At 35.5% G+C, this 13,185-nt stretch overlaps 1 pseudogene; it reads right to left on the bottom strand.

Moving 5' to 3' along the window:
* Positions 1 to 5,081: 5,081 nt before the first annotated feature.
* On the bottom strand, positions 5,082 to 5,200 carry LOC112481104 (annotated as a pseudogene).
* Positions 5,201 to 13,185: the final 7,985 nt, after the last annotated feature.

The following is a 13,185-nucleotide window of genomic DNA, read 5'->3' as shown; positions in this document are numbered from 1 at the left end:
TGAAATCTGCTTCCTGTGAGATCTATGAATTCTTGTTGATTGATTGATTGATCCATTGGGAGTGGCAGGCCAGGCTTAACTCACATGGCTGCCCTCCACTCAGCACTGGGAGGGAAGTTTATTTATTTAAATGTGTAAGTAAGAACAATTCCAACTTGCCAGAGACAGAAAAGGAGGTTTTATTGAGCAGGGGAGCGGGGTGTGGAGAGGGGAGATTGGGAAAAGGAAAGCTCTTATACAAGGTCCCCAAAGGGCCCAGAAGTTTTGTTCTTCTTTTCTTTAACCTCAGCCCTTTCATAAATAAATTAAGGGGTGATGAGGTAATTAGATCCTGCACCATCAGTAATGGAGGAGGGAAGAAGAGGAAAGTAAGTCTAGCTGGAATAGGATGTGATCAAAGATCAGTCTTAAAAGACAGATAAAATCAAATCAGCCGGCCTTTCCTAACTTGGAGTACTTAAGGAATTAATTGGCTGACAATATCAAGGGCATCACTGCTCTGTGAGTAGGTTCTCCTTAGCAAATCTGTCATAGGAGACAGGCAGCTAAGTTAACTACTTCATTGCTCAAAAACACCCCAGGACCCACCTTGGGGGTCCCAAGCTGTTGAGAGTGTGCCAAAAGGTAATATTCATCTCCCCCAGGGTCCTGAGTGACCATCTTATCCGTTGAATATTTACCGATCTCTGACTGCTTCCTGGCACTGTACCAGGACTAGAGACAGAACAGAGAGTGACTCAGACAGTGTCCCTGCACTTAAGAAGTATCTAAGTTAGGAGGCCAAGGCCAAACCTGTACGTTTTAAGTTCCTAAGAGCCATAGCTAGCCAAGGTCTGCTTGAGGCCTGTTTGGCCATATGGCTAAACCACTAGTACCTTGCCACCGTTTTTCTTTAAAAAATAAAAATGAAACAGAACAAAAACAGCAGACAGAAAAACTTCATCTCTTGCCAGGACACTCCAACCACTCTGAAGTAATTGCACTTCTTCAAATGTGTGGATGTTCTCTGGCACTTGTTTTTTCTACTCAGTATACTATTCTCCTATCCTCCCCTTCCACCACCCATATCTAGCTAAGTCTCTCATGTCTTAGTTTTCTGATATGTATAGTCTCTGAGAAGCATTCTTTGGCTGGGTAGGGGCCTGCCTCTGCTTCCCCAGTTACAGGTTCTCGCCCCATCATCTGCTTGTTGGCTTGTCTGACTCCATACTAACCCCTGAGCCCATGAAAGAGGAGCAGGATACATCTATCTCCTGGCAGCTACAGTAAGCTCTTGAAACATATTTATTAAACAAATAGAAATAAAAGCAAGGAGACAGAAAAAAAATTAAAGAAGCAGAAAAGATATTTAATTTTTTTCCTAAATGATCATTTATACCTTGTTACAGACACCATAGTAAGTGAGAGCTAAAACACTTGAGTCTGGTTGATAGCCTGAAAAGTAACAGGATAATGATACATGAAAAAATCCATGTTATCACTTTTTTTAGCTTCTAAACAGATTAAAATTCCCAGGATACTGTAGCAATAGAGAGTGGGAAACCCTAGATGAAAGATAGTTATTAATACCATTAGTGAGTGATAAATGTTTTGCTTTTAGAAGGAGAATTGTCAAAAATGTTCATATCTAGGGCATGAAGAAGACAGTTCTCTTTATTTTGTCTCATAGATGCAAAAAAATAAAAATACACAAAAGTCTTCACTAAATTAAAGTCTGCTTCTTTTGTCATTCGAGCGAGTGATTCCTTGACCCATATAGAACTTTTAGTCATTTCATCTTAGTACCTGTTATGTTCCAGGGACTGTGCTAGGCACCAGGGATAGAAAGACAAAATTCCTCCTCCCACCCCTAGGGAAGAGGAGAGGAGTAAAGATATGCAAATACCCAAACCTCAGTAATACAAAGCCCAATGAGGTGTTAGAAGAGATATAAATAAGGTACCCTGTGAAGTTCAAAAGAAGTGCTCACATATGGTTTAGGTCAGAAAGCCCTCTGAAAGAGATGGACCTAGGAAGATGGAGATGGAGATGTAAGAGGGAAACCATACCAGGCAATAAGGAAAAGTAAAGCGAAAGGAAGCATAGTACACATCTAGTCTCCACAAGTCCCAGTGAGGATGGACTGAGAGTGTCTATGTTAAGAACATCCCAAAACAAAATTATTCTTGATTATCAGCATCTCAAAACAAATTTATTATTGATTATCCTGCTCACCTGAGATCATTGATATGGTCAGCAAGACCAGTCATGCAAAATAGTACTTTGCTAAAAGATCATTCTCTTTCCTTCCTTAGGCTTCTTCTGAAAAAATTATAAAAATGTCTAAAAATGTACATTGTTCGTTCTAAGTAAGCACGCTCAAAACAGAAGACATGAACTCAAGAGAAGTCTAATTAAAATCTTGGACTAGAAATGTCAATCTAGTTTAGCAAAATGGAGGCACTGGGCATGAGGGAGAATAGAGAAATAAATATTCTCTAAAGGCTTAGTCATTATTTAATTGTAAAGAAATATACATTTGAGTATGATGTTAGCAATGGAAAGGTAACCATGGTAAAATTAAAATACATAGTAGAACTTCTAAAATAAAAAGAGTATAAGGAAATGTGATTAAGAGAGTGAAAGTAAGGAAAGAGAGAAAGAAGAAATAATAAAGTTAAATAAATAGTAAACATAAAACAAAATAAAAGGAAAAACATTCAATATATATGTTATTATACAGTAAACAGGCTGAATTCCTCTTTCAAAAACAGAAATTGTCAATTGGAGTTTTTTAAAAACCTAGCTAGATCTTAAATATGAAAAAAAAAATGTGATAAAGAAAGGTTAAAAATAAAAGAATGAAAATAGATAGATGGTTAAAGATAGGCCAGATAAATGCAAACAAAAAGAAAACAGCATTATTCATAATAAGTAAAAAGTAGAAATAATCCAAATGTCTATCAACTGATTAACGGATAAATAAAATGTGTATATCCATAAAATGGAATGTTATTTAGCAATAAAAAGGAATGAAATATTGATACGTGCTACAATATGCATGAACCTTAAAAACATTCTGTTGAGTAAAAGAAGCCAGTCACAAAATACCACATATTATCTGATTTTGTTTATATAAAATGTCTAAAATAGGCAAATCTATAGCAACATAAATTACATCAGTGACAGCTTAGGACTTGTTGAGGGGTTAACTGCCAAAGAGTATGGGGTTTCTTTTCAAGGTGATGAAAATTTCATAAAACTGATGGTGGTGATAGGTGCACAACCTTGTGTATATACTAAAAAACCATTGAATTGTAGTAAAAAAAATGCAAGAATATATTTTAAATTTTCTAAGTACTCCAAATACTAGAAGCTACATAGGCTGCATTCTCCAAATATAATCCAATAAAATTAAATATTAGTAGAAAAGATATGTAACCATTTGTAAATTAAGAACCACTCCCTTGAATAAATAAAAACAAAAAGTAAAATTTCAAATCATCTATAATCTTGTGACTAATATGCTTCATACCGAAACCATGAAAATATTGATAAAGCTATACAAAAAGGAAATTATGTACTTTTAAAGGTTTTTACTTTTTAAAAAAAAGATGAATGAATTAAATAGTCAAATTTAAAAACTAGTACAATAAAATGGAAATGAATCGTACAAGTAAACCAAAATAAAATAGAAAAAAAGCTAAAAAAATTAAAATCTAAAATTAACAAAATAACAATTTGTCAAAAGTAGTTGAAAGGATTTAAAAGAACCAATAAAATAGAAAGAAAAAAATATCCTGGCCAGCCCAAATTAGGGGGAAAGGAAAGAAAAATAATAATAATAAACAGTAATCATGAATAAGAAAGGAAATATAACTAGTAATAATAACAATTAAAGAATTCTAAAAGGCTATACATGTAACTCCATGCCAAATAATTAGAAAATCTAGGAGAAATAATAACTTCTAGCAAAAAAAGAAAATACTGTAATTCTCTCATGAAGAGAAAGAAGGTGTAAATAGACTAATAACTATAAAAGAAATTGAAAAAGTATCAATCATTTTAGAAAGTACCAGTTTCAGATGGTTTCATGTTAAGATGTCTTCGCTTTTAAAGAACAAGAAGAAAGTTGGAGGGGATAGATATGTTCATTACCTTCATTTCTTCGTTGTGATGATAGTTCCAAGGGTATATGCAAAAGTCAAAACTTATCACTTGAACACGTTAAATATGTACAATGTATTGTATGTCAATTATACCTCTAAAAAGATAGTTCAAAGAGACATAGAAAGTAAGATTTCTAGTGATGACTAACTAATCCTCTAATCCTAAACAACTGAAAAAACTGGACAAAATCAGACGCTATCATTTTCAAGCATTGGGAAAAAGGCAAGGAAGACTGATCCTTGAGAAAAAGGGAAATAGACAAGATGAGCCTTGTGTTTGTCCTGGATTTTTGCCTGGGGACATTTTCCCAACTACAGTGGAGAGAGGTGGATCCCAAGCAAAGGAGTGGTCTTCCTGAGCTGAGGAGGCAGAAATCAATGTTAGGGGCTGCTGAAGCAACAGGATTTTGCAGATCAGAGTACAGAAGAGGAGGGAGTAGCACAACAGGGGTTGGAAGGAGGAAGAAGTTTCTACACAGGAATTCCTCTAGATTCTTGGCCAAAGAGGGCTGTGGACTATATGTTTACAGAATGAGACTCTGTGGGGCTTAACAGAAAACAATTGCTCAAGGCTGAGAGCTGAATAGAGATAACAGTTTGCTCAGTGTTGGAACATGTTGGAGTTCAAGCTCAGCCAGAGTGGACATGCTGTACATTTTGGGTATTTAGTTGACACCCTCAAAAGACCAGGCTTTAGGATTAAGAACTAAGTCCTATAGTAAGGGACATGCTCTAGGACCAAAAAACAAAAACCAAAAGAGATTCTCCTAAACAAAATTAAAACTAAACCTGATAGGAACAAGAGGCTTTACTAGTAATTCAACCACCTACAAAAACAAAACAAAACAAAACAAAACAAAACAAAACAAAAAACTCAAACCCTTAAAAGAATGCAACAAAATTTAAACTCTTTACAATGCAACTTTTTTTTAATGCCTACAGCACCTGGTCTTCCTAGGTGGTTTCCCATCCAAGTACTAACCAGGCCCGACCCTGGTTAGCTTTCAAGATCGGAAAGGATCGGGCTTGTTCACGGTAGCATGGCCGTGGACCAATGTATCATTCATACCTTTAAAAATTACTATGAAAATTACTACAAATGCAAAGATGAAAGAAAATGAAATACATAATCTGGAGAAAAAGTCAATAGAAAAAGACCCTTAGATGTCCTAGATGTTGGAATTGGCAGAAAAGGATTTAACCCAACTATTATCAATAAGTTCAAGGACTTAAAGGAAAAATGGACATAATGAGGGAACATCTCAGCCGAAAAAGGAATATATTAAAAAATGGGGTTTATGGAACAAACACACACAATATCTGAAATGAAAAATTCACCATATAAAGTTAACAAAAGATTAAAAAGTGCAGCAAAAAGCTTAAATAAATTTGAAGGATCAATAAAAATTATCTAAGTTGAAAAATAAAGAGAAAAATATGAACGAGTCTTCATGTCCCATGGGAAGTACCAAATTGTAACATACTTATAATGGGAGCCCAGAGGAGAGGACAGATAATGGGCCAAATGTTCCCATTTGGCAGAAAATATTACCTTGCAGATCCAAGAAGCTCAGCAAATCTCAAGTAGGATAAATACAAACAAACGCATACACAACTAGGAACGTAATATTCAAAGTGCTAAAAACCATGGATAAAGAGAAAATCTAAACAGCAACCAGAGGAAAACAAGACACATTTATATATGGGGGTGAAAAGATGCAATGACAACTCATTTCTCATCAGAAACAGATGCCAGAAGACACCGCAGCAAGATCTTTAAAGTGCTGAAATAGAGAAAGTGTCAATCCAGAGTTCTACCCAGTAAAAATATCCTTAGAAAATGAGAGAGAAATAAAGACATGTTCAGATAAACTAAAGTTAAAGAGAGTTCATTGCCAGCCATAAGAAATGCTAAAAGGAAATTCTCCTGGCTGAAGGAAAACGATACCAGATGGAACTCAGATCAGTAGTAAGGAATGAAGAGCACTGGAAATGAAAAATATGTAGATAAATATTTTTCAAATTATCTTTTAAATACAATGTTAAATGTCAATTATATCTCAATATAAATGGAAAATTGTCTTTCATATTTTTGAATTTTCTTTGAAAGACAACTGACTGTTTAAAGCAAAAACGGTAATATTGTATTGTGAAGTTTGTATATATACATGAAATACAAGACTATAATAGCACAAGGGAAAATATTGGAGGTATAAATGGGATTATATTGTTGTAAGAGACTTACATTTTACATGAGATGGCATAATATTAAATACTTTTTAAATGGCCACAATTAAAAGTATTAGAAGAAATTTTAGGAAAACATTTATAAAACTTTGGGTGAAAGAAGGCTTCCAAAAGAAAGCAAAACCAGGGGCCTTAAAGGAAATGACTGGCAAATTTAACTTAAAAAAACACACATATTTTGGGGTTGCAGTAGACACCAAAAACAAAGTAAGAAATAAATGACCAGTTGCTAAAAGCATTTACAACACATATGAAAGACAAAGTTTTACAATTCCTACTGTACAAAAAAGCCTGTACAAATTGTCATTAAAAAAATAATAATTTAACAGAGAAGTGAGCAAAGGATATAAACAGGCAATTCCTAGAAGAGGAAACCCAAATGATTAATTAGTAAACATATGAAAAACTGCTTACCATGTCTATTGGCCAGGGAAATTCCAGTGAGCGACACAATGAGATGGAATTTTGTTCTCATCATATTGATAAAGAGAAGTGACATTTAGTGCTAATATGAATGTGGAAGAGGGGGCATCCTCATTCCTTGCTATGAAAAAGGTGAATTGTTACAATCCTTTTGAGAAATAAGATGGTAATATTTACTAAAATTTAAAACATACATGTCCTTTTATCCTGCAGTCTCTCTTTGGAGAATCTATTCTATAATTCCTCTGTAAGTACAAGAATGTTTATGGCAATATTGTTTGTAGATGGAAAAAAAAAAAAGCCTTAACCAACCCAATGTCCATTAATAGAGGAAGAGTAAAATCCATTATGTATATGAACAATATGGAATATTACATAGCTATTAAAAAAGAATGTATGACATTTTTATTTTTTCTAGGAAGGATATACTACTACTTTATTTTTAGGTGAAAAATCAATATATAGAGTAATATGTACAGTTTTCTTAATTTTTGTAAAAGTACAAACAAACAAAAATCTCACATAAAATTCTATAGATACAAGCTCCCAATGGCCAAAGCTGGAACAATTTGAGCAACAAGATAAATAAAGAAGTATTGAATTATAACACAAAGTATAAATAATAAATATCCAGGAGTCCAAACAGATATAAATAATTGAACAAATAAATAAATGGGGGAGAAGAGAAAAATCTCCTATGCAAAATTCCAAATGATTTACACAGATATTCTAAAGGGGTACATAAGACCTACTACCTAGATGTGGGCTCTACAAAGGCTCTACAACACTCGTTTTAAAGAGTACAGTGTGTATAGAAAGAAGTAACTTGATAGTGGAAAGACCTGACAAAACCTGTCTTAGCGAGGTGATCAAGGTCAGTATTAACAGTGATAAATCATGGAGATAGTATGTACCCTTGATATGATGTGATGATAATGGCACTTTACCTCTGTGGTCTTCCCCCCAAACCCATATCTCCAATCTAATCAGGAGAAAAACATCAGACAAATCCCAATAGAAGGACATTCTACAAAATACCTGACAAGCACTCCTCAAAACTAAGTTATTAAAAACATGGAAAGTCTGAGAAACAGCCAAGAGGAGCCTAAGGCAAAATAACAATTAAATGCAATGTGATATCCTGGATGGGATCTAGAACATTAGGTAAAAGCTAAGGAAATCTTAAACTATGGATGTTAGTTAATAAAAATTTATCAACATTGTTCATCAATTGTAATAAAAGTGCCATACTAATGTAAGAGGTTAATAATAGGGAAAACTGGGTGTGAGGTATGTGAGAACTCTCCTCAAAATTTCTGTAACTCTGAAACGGTCCTAAATATTAAAGTCTATTTTTCAAAACTCTTATATATATATATATGTAGTTATATTTATCCGTAGATACGCATATGAGAAAAGAAAGAGGTAGACTTATACATACTAGGCTGTACACTCTGGTCACATTAAGAGAAAGGAAATAGAGGGAGGCAGGTGGGAGGAGAGTATTAAAATAGTTTCACCTGTTAAAACAAGTATGTACAGAGTGTTACTTCTGAAATTTAAAACATATATTTAAAAATAGCAGTACAAATACCAATGGAGTATAAGTGTATATGTCTTAAGGAGTCAGTTAAAATAAGAGGGATTTTTCACTTGATGCCTCTATGGATAGACCCATGTTGCCCTTTTGTGCCAATTGTGAGATCACGTGACTGTCACATGACCATTCTCTTTCTCAAATCTATCTCAATAGGAACACAATACTTCACTGAGTCCAGAGCCATGAAATGGAAGGCATCCCTGGTAAAAGTGAGATTCTTCAGTTCTTTTTAGCTTTTTATCATTTTATTTTATTTATAATTGTTAAAATTATGTTTAAATTATTATTAAAAATGTTTCTTTGTGATTGCAAATTGGTGTGGCCACTATGGAAAACAGTGTGGCGGTTCCTCAAAAAATTAAAAATAGAACTACTTTATAACCCAGCAATCCTACTTTTGAGTATTTATCTGAAGAAATTCAAAACACTAATTCAAAAAGATATATGCATCCCCATGTTTATTGCAGCATTATTTACAATATCAAGATATGGAAGCAACCTAAGTGTCCATCAATAGATAAATAGATAAAGATGTAGTACATATATACGATGAAATATTACTCAGCAATAAAAAAGAATGAAATTTTACTATTTGAGACAACATGGATAGACATAGAGGGTATTATGCTAAATGAATAAGTCAGAGAAAGACAAATACCATACGATTTCACTTATATGTGGAATCTAAAAAACAAAATAAATGCACAAATAAAACAGAAACAAACTCAGATATGGAGAACAAAATGGTGGTTGCCAGATGGCAGGGGGTTGGGGGATGGGTGAAAAAGGTGACAGGATTAAGAAGTATGAATTGGCAGTCACAAAATAGTCACAAGGATATAAAGAACAACATAGAGAATATAGTCAATAATATTGTAATAGCTCTGTATGGTATCAGATGGGTACTAGACTTATTAGGGGGATCACTTCATAAGTTATATGTGTCTAACCACTATTCTGTACACTTGAAACTAATATAATATTGAATGTCAACTGTAATTGAAAAATAAAAAATAATTTTAAAAAATGGGGAAGAACTCAATCTTTCTATTAAAAATAAGATTTGTGCAAGTACATAAAAAAAGATTCTCCTTGTAGACAGTTTCAAGCATTCCAAAAGTATAAGGAAAATGAAATGAAATACCTACAGTCTCATCATCCATTATCATTATTTCTGTATGTTTCCTTCTAATTCATTGTAGATGTAGTAGTTTATATTTAAATTTTTTCTTACTACAAAAGTAACACATATTCAATATAGAAGCTTTAGAAAACACAGATATACAAAAAGAAGAAAATGAAAATCACATATAATCCCACCACTGTTAGCATTTATATACGTAGCCCATAGACCCTTTTTCTGCATTTATTTTTTTTCTAGATGAACTTAGGGATCATTCTTTATATCCAGTTTTGGGCCCTTTATTTCCCTGAACTCAATATTATATCATGAGTACTTTTTCTCTTCATGAACAATTTTTGGTTTATTAGAATCCCTGTGGGGACATACTTCGGGAGTTCAATTTTCACTCAAACATATATTTCCAAAACACCTGCTCTTTGTTACAACCAGAAAATAACCCAACATATTGCCTGGCCTGGTAGAGTTTACACTCCGGTGGGGAAGGTGGGAAAAAAACCAAACACACAAGTCGATACATCATCATGATTTAGAGAAAGCGTTATGAAGGAGATCAAGAGGGTGTAGTGATAAAATAATGCTGGGCGACATTTCTTAGGGTGGTCAGGGAAGGCCTTTGTAAGGAGGTGGCATTTAAGCTGACAACTGAGACCAAGAGGAGGCCAGGGTAGGTTTGGGAGCTGGCAGGGAAATAATCTTATAGGTGTATCCAGAACCTGGTTAGGTAAAGATACATAACCCAAAGTCCCATCAAAACCAGCAGCATCACTGGAGCCAGAGCACATCTCCTAACTCCCCCTCCAAAGCTCTTCCACCTTGACTGCTGTCCACCTAGTGTAGGCTCCACTGTGCTAAAGAGAGGACAGCCATGGCTGGTATCATGGGTGTACAACCCTGCAGTCCCACAGGGCCCCTCACCCTGAAGGGCTTTCTGTCACCGTCTTGAGATTCTTAATAATTTCCTTGAACTGGTGTTTTGTAAGTCCCACAGCACAAAAGAGCAGAGGAGATAAATACGACATCAGTGTGCTTATATATAAGTGTACATAATTACATTTGGAGGATGGTCATAGCATTTTCAATGCCCCATAAGCACAGAATTCCAGTGATCACACCATATTATGGGAGTTCAGCAAGACTTAAAGCAAGTACAAGGTAAATGGGTTACTCTGAGGCTGAGTTAATGGAGACATAGTCCTAAGAAGCCATGCCTTCTATTTGAATCAGAACTCACTTGAACACGGAAAGAAGGCACTAATCTTTCTAAGCAAGATGAATGACCAAAAAACCCTATCATATTCTGTCTTACTCATGCGCCTTCTCTATATTAGCCAGATGCTTATGCTGAAAATGATGACAAAAGGAAAGGGAAAGATAGGGTAATGCATAGTTCCTTTTCCTTTTAGTTTTTTCATATTCATCTATAAGCTGAGAATGTTGATATAATGTGTATATATCAAGAAGTTAACTAAAAACACTTGAGTTTGAAAAAAACACACTTGAGCTTGTTTCGTGCAGCATTTTCACAGGGTAGCAAGAACAAAATACAAATGCATGTACAAGTCACAAAATGCAAATTGTGTGAATCTAGTTATCCTACTTATGAGTTAAATTTTGTTATATTTTTGCATTTAAAACTGGCATTGCACAATGTAAACAGGAATGGTAATATTCATGCTAATAATTTAAAATGTTATTTTTTCTTCCCTTAGAATGATATTAAAAAGCAAATAAAAAACACCATGACAAGTCGAGAGACCACAGAAGAAAGGAAAAAGCTTAACCTATTATTACTTTCAATAGCATTTTCCCCCCAGCTTTTTGTACAAAGGGCCCCATATTTTCATTTTGCATGGGATCCCACAAATTACAGCCAGACCTTGAGGCAGTCAAGAGAAAAATTCTAGGATCTCTGCTTCTGAGTGTGGTGCTCATAGTAAAAGAGAAAAAAAACAAAAAACAAAAAAAAAAAACCCAGCTGAAACAGCAGATCCGTTTATTTAGCTTTAGTATAAGATGATGTTTGCAGCAACATGTGCTTGGATGTGTTAAGAGCTGATATGCAACGTTTTTTCTTAATTTGCCTTTGTCCATTCTACTCTTGAGTTTTTAAATTTGTGCTAAAAAAATCAAGGGAAACACAAGCTCTTGGTAGTTAATTCAGACAATACCGAATGAAGTAATATGTGAAAATTTCCTTTCGTAGCTTATTGAAATCCCCCGCTCCTCCCAGAAGTAACAGCAGCTAGTCTGTGGTGCTATGCCCTTTTCTAGGGAGGCTGTAACTGAGGCTCAGAGAGGGGTGGGTGCACCATCCACAGTGACCCAGCTAGTAAATGGAAGAATAAGACTTGCCTCCCACATTGAATGTGTGCCCTTCTGTAAAACCATTAATAACATGACAAGCCAAGGCAGATGCTGGAGAGCATCATGAGTGTATCTGGCCCAGATTCCACTCCATAATGACAGGCCTCCGAGGCTGCTTGGGAAATCCCAACCGGATATTAATTTCACCACTGTCAATGGCCTTCATAATGTTTTTGTTTTAAAAAATGATGATTCAAAGTAAGGAGATCAAGTACATTATTAGTTCCTGTGATCTCAACTCTCAGATGAATTCTTGCAATTTAGTGCCTTCTAATGCAGTCAGATGGAAGTTCCAAAGTAGGTTGTGTCAAAAATAACAGATTTCTAAATGAACTAGACTGATAGAAACACCATATTGGGGGCAGGGGTGGGTGGGATCTACTGTGCAGAGATGATATCTAATCATCTTTGGACAGCCAAGGCCTGGAACAGTGTTTAGCTCAAAGTAATTGCTCAATAAGCTGGCCAAATCGAATTAGTCAATGTGTACAAAAGTTTCCAATCCTGATGTCTTTAAAAGGAAAAGACATCCCAGTTTTTCTGGGCCTTCAGTAGAAGATAGTGAAGCTAGTCCCTCACTGATGAAGGATGCTTTCAAGCTGAGCAGCCATGACATGATGTAATTGCTTCAAGAAGAGCCCTTATCTTATGAGGTTCCTGCCCCATTCATAACAATCCACATTTTCTGAGAACTGCCCTCTTCTCACAGTGTAGACCAAGGCAACCATTTGGTAGGACAGGACCCCTCTCCTCCTGTCCACAGAGGATGGTATCAGGGTGGATAAGGCACCTGAGCTGGGCTCATCTAATTCTCTCTCCAGAAGATTCAGTATTGGGGCTCAGCAGTTCTAGTTGATTCCTGGTGTGGCTGGGATGAGGAACATGACAAAATTGGGGATCCACAGTGTAGCCATCTTTTGCCATGTGCCTGGGTAGATCGATTGGCTTTCTGTAGAGGGCAAGATTGTTCAGCGGAAAGAAGAAACGAGGGCTGGTTCCTGGCAGCTATGTTTATACCATGTCTTTGACTCTAACTGACCAGACCTGTGTGGCAGCAAAGCCAAGTCTGGCCAGTTTGTCCTTGTCCCAAGAATTTGGTGAGAAGTCTAGTCTTTCTGTGTGGCTGGAACTACATATGTGACAGTGGGAAACTACACGTTTGCTCCCCATCCAGACCAGAGAAGCAGAGAAGCTGTTCTGTAGCCTGGGAAAAATACATTGGAGACAAATCATGGAGAGACGGGATTTCCTTGATCCTC

The sequence above is a fragment of the Pteropus alecto genome, unplaced genomic scaffold (genome assembly GCF_000325575.1).
Source record: "Pteropus alecto unplaced genomic scaffold, ASM32557v1 scaffold190, whole genome shotgun sequence".
Classification (NCBI taxonomy): Eukaryota; Metazoa; Chordata; class Mammalia; order Chiroptera; family Pteropodidae; genus Pteropus; species Pteropus alecto.
This window is presented reverse-complemented; position numbering and strand designations above follow the sequence as displayed.